The 11,452-nt window shown below is 31.7% G+C and overlaps 1 long non-coding RNA gene across 1 annotated transcript; it reads right to left on the bottom strand.

The window, feature by feature from the left end:
• Positions 1 to 8,547: 8,547 nt before the first annotated feature.
• On the bottom strand, positions 8,548 to 10,046 carry LOC132029536 (uncharacterized). The gene is made up of 2 exons (XR_009407855.1): positions 9,406 to 10,046; positions 8,548 to 9,173 (listed from the first exon to the last, which is right to left on the bottom strand). It is a non-coding gene; the product is annotated as an uncharacterized LOC132029536 (long non-coding RNA).
• Between the last annotated feature and the right edge of the window lie 1,406 nt (positions 10,047 to 11,452).

The following is an 11,452-nucleotide window of genomic DNA, read 5'->3' as shown; positions in this document are numbered from 1 at the left end:
CATGCAATGAGCTCACCCTGGCCTTTTGTGGTGTGGGGAATGGATGTCATAGGACCCATTGAGCCTCTGGCCTCCAACGGACATTGCTTTATCTTAGTCGCCATAGACTACTTTACTAAATGGGTAGAGCCAACTTCCCACAAATCAGTGACTAAGAAAGTCGTTGCTGACTTTATCAAGAACAATCTGATATGTCGTTTCGGTGTGCCGGAATCCATCATCACGAAAAGAGTGCCAATCTAAACAGTCATTTGATCAAGGAAATTAATGAACAATTCAAAATCACTCACGGGAACTCTACCGCCTAGCGGACACAAATGAATGGAGTCGTAGAGGCTGCCAACAAGAACATCAAAAGGATTTTGAGGAAGATGGTCGACAACTACAAGAATTGGCATAAGCAGCTTCCTTATGCTCTGTTAGGGTGCAGAACAACAACCAGAACTTCCACTGGGGCAATCCCATACCTCCTCGTTTACGGTACAGAAGCGGTCATACCCATAGAAGTGGAAATCCCTTCACTCAGGATCATTCAAGAGGCACAATTACAAGACGCAGAATGGGTTAGAAATCATTATGAACAACTGGCCATGATAGAGGAAAAGGGAATGGTGGCGGTATGCCACGGATCGCTGTACAGACAAAGGATGTCTAGGCCTTCAACAAGCAGATCAGAACTCATCCGAATCTTACAACTCGTGCTCAAATGAATCTTCCCTCACCAAGAGGAATATAAAGGGAAATTCACGCCGAACTGTCAAGGACCATACATGGTCAGGAAGGTGCTCTCGGGAGGAGTCGTGGTCCTAGCCGAGATGGATGGATAAGAGTGGCCCAAGACCATCAATACAGACGCACTCAAGAGATACTACATTTAGGATTCTATTTGCTTGTACTTGCATTTTTATTTCCTTGTAATCGTACCTTTTGCTAGTAATCAACATGGAGCATAAAATAAGATTTTTTAAGTAGTTGAATAGTTATCTGCACCTTAAAATCGATAGAAATTGTTAATTTTAGTTAACTTTCATCAATTAGGAATCAAGTTCAATAACAATCTCTTAAAATAAATCATATTTTAAAGGAAAAAAAAAGAAGGGACGTGAATTGATCTTTTTCTCATTTCATTTTATTTTTTTGCTCTTCCCTTTTTTCACTTTTCCTTAAATTTTTATTTTAGAGTAACGAATAAATGTCAATTTGTGAAATATAAATGCGATCAATTCAACTAAAAAAGAGCATCTCAGAGGAAGAAGCACAATCTTTTTTTAAAAAGTTCTCTTTTTAATATTTTTTTTATTCTTCTTATGCAAGTTCGTATGTATTGATTTCAATGGGTCGTTCATATTTAACTTTTTTTTTCCCACCCATTGTCCGGTGTCCAGTATCCGTAATGGAGCTTGACTATATCTGGATATGCGCCTCGTAGGGCCCTATTCGGGGAGAGCACTCCCTACTAAGGATTTTTCATATCTAGGACTCAAACCCGAGACCTCTGGTTAACGGAGGAGCAGCCCCATCTGCTGCACCACATCCTTTGATCGTTCATATTTAACTTGAATTTTTTTACGTAGGACATTGAAAGAATCGTGGAAGATATTTGATTAATTAGCAAAGATTTTTCTTTAAAAAGAAGATTATGATATCAAGTATGTTTTAATTTTTTTACGACCGCACGAAGTGCGGACCAATACACTAATCTATATATAATATAAAGCTAGGAATAGAAAAAGTGATGTGACACCTCTCTATGACCTAAAATGCTATTTATCTTTTTTCTCCTTTTTTTGGATTTTTTCTTCATTTTAAAACTAAATCAAATGTGCTATATATTAAAGCATCCAAATGTCACTCTATTAATTTCATTTAATGTAGGGAGGTTACATACTTACATAATGACATTTTTTAACTTTTCCTTCTTATTTCTTCCGGCTGCTTTCTTAAAAAGTCCAAGAGACGTAAATCTCTTAAATATTAGTAGTAATCAATTTTACCCTATTAATTTAATCACTAATTAAAGGTTATAATTTTAGATCAGTTACAATCCTTTCACCTCTCCTATCCTCTTCTTTTCCCATAAATTCACATAGTTTTCATATCCATATTTTCCGTGAGGACCTGTGATCCTATCCAATTGGTTTCAGATTTCTAATGCTGCCTGGGGCTTCCCAGAATCTGCTAATAGAATATTGTTGCAGTTCTTTGGATTACTGCTATTGTTTAGGTACATCAATTATGATAAGTATACATTTTGTGACAAATAGAAACTTTTAATCTTAATGTGATTTTCTTCGTCCATAATTTTTACCATTTCCATAAAGAGTATCATTTGTTGATGATTTTATATTTTGAAGTGTTGTTCTTGGTTGAGCATATCCAACTGCTATCCACTTAAATATTATATATGTGCTCTCTGTACTATGTAAATCAGCAACTTGCTATGCTTGTGGTAGAAGATGTAATTTCCTTTGTGTCATAAGACTTAAAGAGTTTACTCTTACAAACAGTCACTGCCCGGTTGTATATATAACTTATTCATATGTTACCTTTTCTAATGTCCTGTTCTAATTCTAATGTGATGATGCAAGTCCGCCAGTAATGATTAGCAGTACAATAAGGAGAAAGAATTCAAGTTAGGTCGATCAATATAAGTATTTTAAGTGGTTTTATATATATATATATATATATATATATATATATATATATATATATATATATAAATGTATTTTTGATAGATTATATATTTAATGTAATTGTTAATATTTTGAAATTTTGAGTATAAAGAGGAAATTATCTAATGAACATGTAGGGAAATAAGCACGGACAAAAAGAAGAAGAAAAAAGTTAAGGGTAAACGAAAGGGAAAATAAACAGATGAAATAAACAAAGGTGAGAAAGTTTTTTATATATTAAAAAAAGCCGTACAATTTGATTTTGTGGATTTGTTGTAATTTGATTTTCCATTTTTTTATGTCATTATAATCTTCTTCTTGATTTTAATATAGAGAAATTATGAAAATAATCACAGTTAATTATCTAATGAAAGGGAAAAATCAATACTTATAAACACATATTAAACTTATAAAGTAATAAACATATTTTTAAGTTGTATACTTATGCACGTAAGGAGTTCAAAGTTTCTTAAACCTTTCCTTTCTTTACATGTTTTTTCAGAAACGTTAAGAATTAGTTTCACCATTATTAGTTTACTAGAATTTGAAGACTACAAAGGTTTTTTTTTTTTTTTTTTTTTTTTTTTTGTGAAATATTATAGTAGTATTTAGCTATTGCAGAAATTTAGTTCATTGATTTTTAGCAAATTGTGAAGCCTTCTTTATTTTTGTATAATTTCAGAAGGTTTTTGGTTGGCTCGCCTGTATGTATGATTGTAATGCAGTGTGGTATGACATTGGTTGATTTCATTTCTTACAGTATCAATCGGGAAAAATGACAACATTATACATGAGCTGGCCATACATATACTTAGAGAGCTACCCATTTTTTTTCATTTTTTATTTTATAATTGAATGAAGGAAACTTTCATCTGGCAGTCCTTGCTCTGTTTGCAAATAACCCCATGCACATAAAATTCATTTCACCTTTTTTTTCTTTTTCTTCTGAGTTGCATTCACGTTCGTTTGATTACATTGCTTAAATAAGAAAGAAAACATTGTACAATCAAACCTCTCTATAACAACATCATCGGGTCCGAAATTTTTCAGCTGTTATAGAGAATAGCTGTTATACACCTATAACAACATTGACATTTAAATAATACTTCGCTGTTATAGGCAAAAAAGATGCATAAAATCTAATTTTCAAATTTAATTGTCAAATTCTAAGCTTAATAACACTTTGTATAACGAAGGAAGATAGTTTATATATATATATATGATATTTTTTGTCATAAATAGTGTATTAAATGATCGAATATTTGGTCAAAATCTCTACACTTATTATTGGTATCACGGGTATTCTATTTGTATAAAGATGGTTAATTATTATATTACCAAAAAAAGAAGATAGCTATTATATGAGGGGTAATTTTACAAAGAGCATACTGTTATAAAGTTAGCTGCTACTGTTATAGGTGAAATCCTATTATAGAGGAGTAATATATAACATAAAAAATAGGTTACGAAAAAATTTGACCGTTATAGAGAGGTGTTGTTATATGCAAGTCTTAGTTATAGAGAGATTTGACTGTATTTGAAATTTGATAAATAAAGTTGTGTTTATGGTTAATAAACGAAACCTGGAGTCAAATGTCTTCCGAGCCTCGCGAAGCGCCGATTGATTCCCTAGTTTGTATATAAACCAAAACACTTACCTAATGATGAGAATGCTTCTACTATTTGCTACGATGACAGTGAAATTTCTTGATCGTGGCTAAAGTTTATTTAATTAATTAACCAAATTTGAACCATAGAAATGTGAAGAGCCACTTGTAATTCATTTGAGGTGGGAACTGGAATAGATCCTTAAAAGAGAGTTGTGGCCATGGGGTCCACGGATTAGATTACCTCACCAATGAGCAAAATGACATTCTTACCCTTGATCTTCATATTTCTATATAATAGAAAAATAAAATGTTACTAGTAGTTTCTCTGGTCGGTACTCAATTATTCAGGTGGACATTGACAATTTAAAACACCTGTAAGATAATAGCAACAATTACCCACCTGGATACTACCAACCTGAGTAATCACAAATGAGATACCAGCCTGGATTGCATGTGAAAGTATCATAATTGCTCTTCCATTTTATTGCACTAATATTTTATATGCCAGCTCTGCATTAATTTTCCATTTGACAGTTCAGCACTGGGAAGGAAGAACAGAAACAATGTCAAAAATACTAAGTAGTAAATTTTATCTACAATAATTGGTAATGTTAGTTATCAGATGGAATCTAAAGCTGGATTAAGTTACTTGTAAGAAATAAAGCAAATGATTGTCAATGAATAATTGTGAATAAACAATGAGGCAGGATGACTATCGATTTATTAAAGAAAATGCGTTAGACTCTTTGCTTCCTGAAGTAGCTGTTGTAAGAATTAAAAAGCATATTAACTTTACGGGATTTTCTTGCATATATCGAAAAGATTAGCATTATTACAAATAATAGGCAATATTAATTGCTTATGAAACTCTTTCTTTTTTCAAGTTATATAACTTCAATAATCGTCAAAAATTGTTGTTGTTGGCTTAGTCTTTGAACATTGAATCACCAAAAGGAGAATATGAAACACTTGATTCATAAATATTACTCAATAATAACGATCGAACACGACACAAACCTGTGAATCACTTCAATAGTCTTAAAATGCCATTGCCGAAAGAAAAAATTTCCTCGCAAGAAATAATTATTGAATCTGGATAGATATAGATATACTATGTTGAATCTCCTTATATTCTTTGTATAGTTACTTTTTTTAATTTAAACTTCTCTTGATAAAAATTCCGATTCCACTACTAAAATCAGTTTACTCACACGTGAACAAATTAATCAACTATCTATTACCCGTTACTCACATATATATTGACTTTGTCCATAAAAAAATTAGCGTTTGAGAGGAAATCATTTAGTTAGTGTCACATATAAATGTCGGAATTCAAACCTTAATTCACAAGTTTACTGTTCCAACTCTTCGACAGCTTGGTCACTCTGTCGAAACTATATACTCCCACCTTATTTGAAGTAACAAAAATTCCTTTAAAATCCTCAAATTGAAGTACCACTGTTTAATTCTACAAGCTTAGCATGAAAAGATACTAACTAGGCTCTCCTTCGTGTCCCCCATCCAAAATTATCATGAACTTGTAATGTGCACTTTTTATATACTTTTTTAAACACAAAACAAAAATTATAAAAGCAATAATATTCACACGTTTATTTCCCTACAAGTTTTTCAAGGAACTTTTTTCCAATAAATTGCCCAGACAGGGGACTTGTGTTTTGTTTCCCTACTAAGGATTTAAAGAATCGCTCTCAACCAACTTGCTAGGAATATGGGATTTCCTCTTCAATACTGCAAAGACTCTATTGTCCCACTTTTCACAACCTCGAATTCCAATCCCCACCAATAGACTGTATGACTAAGATTGAGGGTGGCCTTAGTAGCTATTCATACATACATTCAAATATTGTGGATTCCAAATTAAAAATGTGAGATTTAAAATATACAACTCGTTTGGCCAAGCTTTAATTTTTAGAAGCTAAAAATACCTTCTTCTTTTTTTAAGAAGAAAACCACTTTTAAAGAGATTGTGACGTGTTTGGCAAAAACAAAAAGGTATTTTGAGCAACAATATAAGTAATTTATCGGTTATGGCAGAGACGCTACAAATTTCTGCTTCTTGGAAGAAGCAAACACGAAAGAAGAATTTATTTTTTCGACTAAAAATTTACATTTAGCAAACTATCCCTCTGTTAATTAACCTTTTTCATTTTTGTTTCTGCCGTCTCTTCTCCTTCCTTATGGTGTGGATTCTCATACATAAAAATGAAGTGCAGTTCACTTGATATTGTTTAGTAGGCGTTTGGACATGCGATTCATCTCATGAGATGAAATCCCAAATCATCCAAAAAGACATGATTTGGAATTTAAAATCATGATTTCAAAAAAATATAAATGTAAAATTTGACCCATACGTTTATAGTTTATAAAAAAAAGACTCATAAGTTGGTAGATATATTTACCATGTGGGAAGAGATTGTCCGTACCATGTGGTAGGATTATATTAAAGAATAGTTACATTACTATTCATGTTAAATTTTCCTTTTTAATGAACTAAAGCTTGATCAATTGATGTTGTATTTTTTAAAAAAGCTTTTTATTGAACTAAAGTTTGATCAATTGATGTTGTATTTTTTAAAAAAGCTTTTTAAGGCCCAAGTTTGATCAATTGATGTTGTATTTTTAGAAAGTAGCGTATTAATTTTATTATGAATTGTGATTTACTCGTTTGGTAAGATTGTATAAGAATTGAAAAAAATTTGATGGTTTTCACAACTTGGGGGATTTTTATGTTTATAAAAAAATTTGCAACTTAAAAAATTCAAATTACATATTTAAACATATTTTTATCTCGTAATTTCATCTCACAATTTTATCTCGTAAGATGAAATTATGTCCAAACAGCTCTTAGATTGTCATATGTTCAGTTCTGACATTTTAATGAATGATCACGAAATGTACTGAATAGACTGTGACCAGACTTTGGGTACAAGAAGCAGTAGAGAACCACACAAATATGTCACAATAAAAAATCAAGCTGGATACAACCGATAACTCCTTAAATTTGCTAAGTAAATTTTATTTCGATACTCGAATTATAGCATATTCTAGTTGAGCAAATGATTATATGATAAAGTGTTCTTATTGGATATTTTTGCTCATATTTTTGAAAAAGTTTTTACGTATGTTTACAAACGTCAATTACGAAGATAAATTAGCCACATAGAATATGCCTCCTCTCCTCTAATTATACACTCATCAATATCAATTGGAATATGATTGAGATTTCACGACTTTTGGGGTTAATGCATATAATTAAAGGAAGCGACGCATTTTAAGTGGTTAACTTATCTACGTAATAGGTGCTTAAAAAGACGCGCAAAAGTTTTTTTAAAATTTTTGAGTAGAAACTATCTAACGGAAATACTTTATCATATATTCAGGTGTTCAATTGGAATATATTGGAATTCAAGTGTTTAAATGAAATTTAGTGAAAAATTTAAAGGTTATCTAAAAATCACCCTCGACCAGTAGATATTTTGCTTCAAGTCTTAGGTCACTCTCATGTCATTTTTTGAAGGGCTAGCTGGATTTGCACTTTCGTTTTCCAAATCAACAACATTGTAAAAGCACATCTTCACCCAGAGAGAAGATAACCAGAAGAAAAAAAAAAATCAGAAGAACAAAATCTTACATCTGTAGATTTCTAAAACTCTATATCCAGTTCTCTGTCCAACCAAGAAAATCAGTGTCAAAACTCACGCAACTAACCAAATGTTCCAAGGTTTACTCATAAAAAGAATGAATCAAGCGAAGAAATTCATCAAGTGTCAACAGTGTAAATGCTAAATAATTGTAATAAAGTGGCATTGTGCACTCAACAATTGCTTACATTAACCACTTGAAACTGTTGAACCATGCATGTCCAAAAATATTTGGGTGAAAATTCTGCATTAGGAGACTCATCAAAAAGGTATTTAGCTCTTATTTTCAATCAGACGCTATTGAGGATCTACAGAGAAGTAACACCTTCATATTAAATTGCCTTGATATATACTTAAGAGTACAATTGAAAAAGTTTCAATTTTTCATTCTGTTTTTCCCTAGCAAGAACAAACTCCACATTTCAATAACCTGCATTAGGTTTATAAGCTAATCATCGTTGCTACTAATTGGATCAACTATTCCAGCTAACTATTGAGTATGTTTCCCTTTTTTTCTCGAGAAACAAATTAGAGGAATTCTGATAGATCATAAGAAATTAAGCATCAGATCTAACAACTAGCAAATCTAAAACCAAACCTCAATTGATTCAACAACAAACAATCCATATAGATATATATTTCACTAAATAATTGTCTAAACAACAAGAACAAGAACAAGAACAACAACTAATTCAACCAATGCATAATGAAACACCAAAACTTATTATTCTAGTCCAATGCTATTTACTTCCTCCAAGGCTACCAAACTCGTCCCAAAACTATTCAAATTCAACTATCAATAGCTGAAAAACAACTCTGTGATCGAGCAAGACCTCCTCTGCTTGACCTCGGCGAATCCAAGCTCCTCAGCAACAACTGCTTCACCGCTGATATCAACTCGTCTGTCGGATTGGGTGGCAGACTTTTTGCTCTGAATTTCTTGCAAAATGTCATGTGTCGATTCAAAGCTTCATCTCTTCCGATCCTTCTCTCCGATGTCTTGGATCTCATCATCTCGTCCTTCACCGCCTCCGCGCATAGTCCACATATCCACCTCCCTTGGTTCCGTTCCCGAACTCTCGCTATGTACGCCTCTGTACACTCCTCCGTCAATCCACAGCACTCGCACTTTGCAAATTGCACTTCATTTTTCATCTGAGGTTCGGTACCGGTCACATTCGCCGACTCTTTCCTCATCATTGTTGCTGCCGTTGCCTCAAATCTCTCACCTGAAACAATACGCTTTACTTCAAGGTGGGAAATTGAATACTCATCAACAAGGTGAAAGCTCAGAGCTACCCTTCAACAAATATATACACATACAGAACATAACCGTTTCGGAACTTCAAAATTGAAACAAAATAAGTACTATTAATGCAGTATCTCGTGAATAATTTCAGAATCAAAATCTATAACAAAAAACAAAAGCAGAAAATTACATAAATCTGGAGAGAATTTCACCGTATGCTGGAATCTCGCTGATTTATATGAATCTTTTAGATACTCTTAAAATCTTCTTAGATTAATAATCCTCCGAATGTAAAGCTAGAAACGTATGCTATTTGGATTCTTTATCTTTCTTTCTCCCACTCGCCTTCTTGTTCAACAATCTCTCCACCGATGATTAATCGCTTGAATATCATATGCATTTCAGAGCCTTGATTGGCTCCTACAAATGATTACCTGAACTTCAGTGTTTCAACCAAACACGACCTTAGTAGAGAGAGCAAATTGAGTTGTTCATCTCATTGATTTTCTTTTACACCCCCCATGACCTATATATACAGAGAGAGGGAGAGATTACGGCGATTTAAAAAAATAAATAGAAGTTAAATTAAGATTTTTACTGACATTTTTACTAAGTATATGGACAAAAGAGAGAGTAAAATAATTTGTGTGATCCAATGATTGTCGTAAAAGTAGTTCATGTCAGAGTTTTGGTGGCTGCCTCAAGTAGTAGATATCGTGTACACTACGGACCACAAAAAATTGGTGAGCCCTTGCTTATCAGATGTCAGCAGAGTCCAAAATCAATTGAAACTCTCAAGTTCCGACAAAACGCAACCAAAGATAATAATTCCAAAACAAAAAACAATTGGATGTAAAGTTGATCTGCTTTCATTCTTAGTTTTGATACTTTGTTATGATCCTATAACTAGAGGTATGATGCAATGGAAACCTAAAGTATATTACTATATGTTTAGAAGTAGTCATCTATGTTCACAAATTTATCGCGTCTTACTGTTTAATAATATAAAAAAAAAAATAACAGTAAGTGTAGGTTCAATTCTTACAATTTTCTTAAATCTAACTATTCTTTTTTATTCCCATATGTAATAAAAAGAATTATGTTAAGAAAAGATTTTAGATTGCGACGGTACAACAGGCTACGTAATATCAAAATCAATTGTATCTAATCAATATTATTATTTTTAGTATCCGTATAAGTTTTGATGAAACATATGGAAAACAAGAGTGTTAATTAATTTAAGAATAAAATTTGAACAAGATTTTATACGTGTAACTTCCTTAATCAGTCAATCATTTTTCTGTTTTTTAAATTCTCTCACCAAAACAACCACAATTTCTTTGACTTATTTATATATATATATATATATATATATATATATATATATATATATATATATATATATATATATATATATGTATCACATTTGGCCTTTTTCTGCTCTCAAGTTTCTTTTTCACAAATGAATTGAGTTAACTTCACGTTACTTGACCTACTTGAGTTGAAATTCTAAATATGCTTATCAGGAAATAAAGAAATATCATGTAAGTTATTAAAATTGGCTTTGTCCGATCATATATATATATATATATATATATATATATATATATATATATATATATATATATATATATATATATATATACATGGATTGTCTTATTTTATCGTGAGGACGTTAAAGGATTAAATATAAGTCCTATTTTACGCTATGTTTAGAAATTTAAAAAATTGCATAGATAGATACTACGTTTGCTTTAATTCATTAGTTTTCTGTAAAGGGAGGATATCATATATTCAGAAGATCAATAATATCTAATTAAGAAACAAGTGTGACATTGCTTGTCGTTGTCTAAAACATGATATATTTCGTTTGATTGTAAGTCTTGTTTCCTTGTAGTGCTTAGCAGGATGTCTAATAAGTCTTTGATTCAAGCCTTTTAGAGAAGTGTCACGAAAGGTATATCTATGAAATTTTCTAATAGTAACACGATATGTATGGAGTATGGTTAGGGGAAAAAATTACTCTCACCGATTTATGTAAACTAATTAATGTATATACAACAAGTGTCATGTGTGTGTATGAATTTTATTAGTTAACTATATATGGTTACTTGATATATTTTAATTTTTACTTTACTTTGTAATTCTCAAAGTTAATTGTTCAATTTCGGTATAAATATCAGGTAAGTAATTCACTTCTTGTAGTGTACGCTACTTAACAATTTATTAACTTATCTTACGGACGGAGCTAAAACATGC

Source organism: Lycium ferocissimum, chromosome 9, assembly GCF_029784015.1.
Source record: "Lycium ferocissimum isolate CSIRO_LF1 chromosome 9, AGI_CSIRO_Lferr_CH_V1, whole genome shotgun sequence".
Taxonomy (NCBI): domain Eukaryota; kingdom Viridiplantae; phylum Streptophyta; class Magnoliopsida; order Solanales; family Solanaceae; genus Lycium; species Lycium ferocissimum.
Note: the sequence above shows the minus strand (reverse complement) of the source record. Positions and strands in the feature narration are given on the sequence as shown.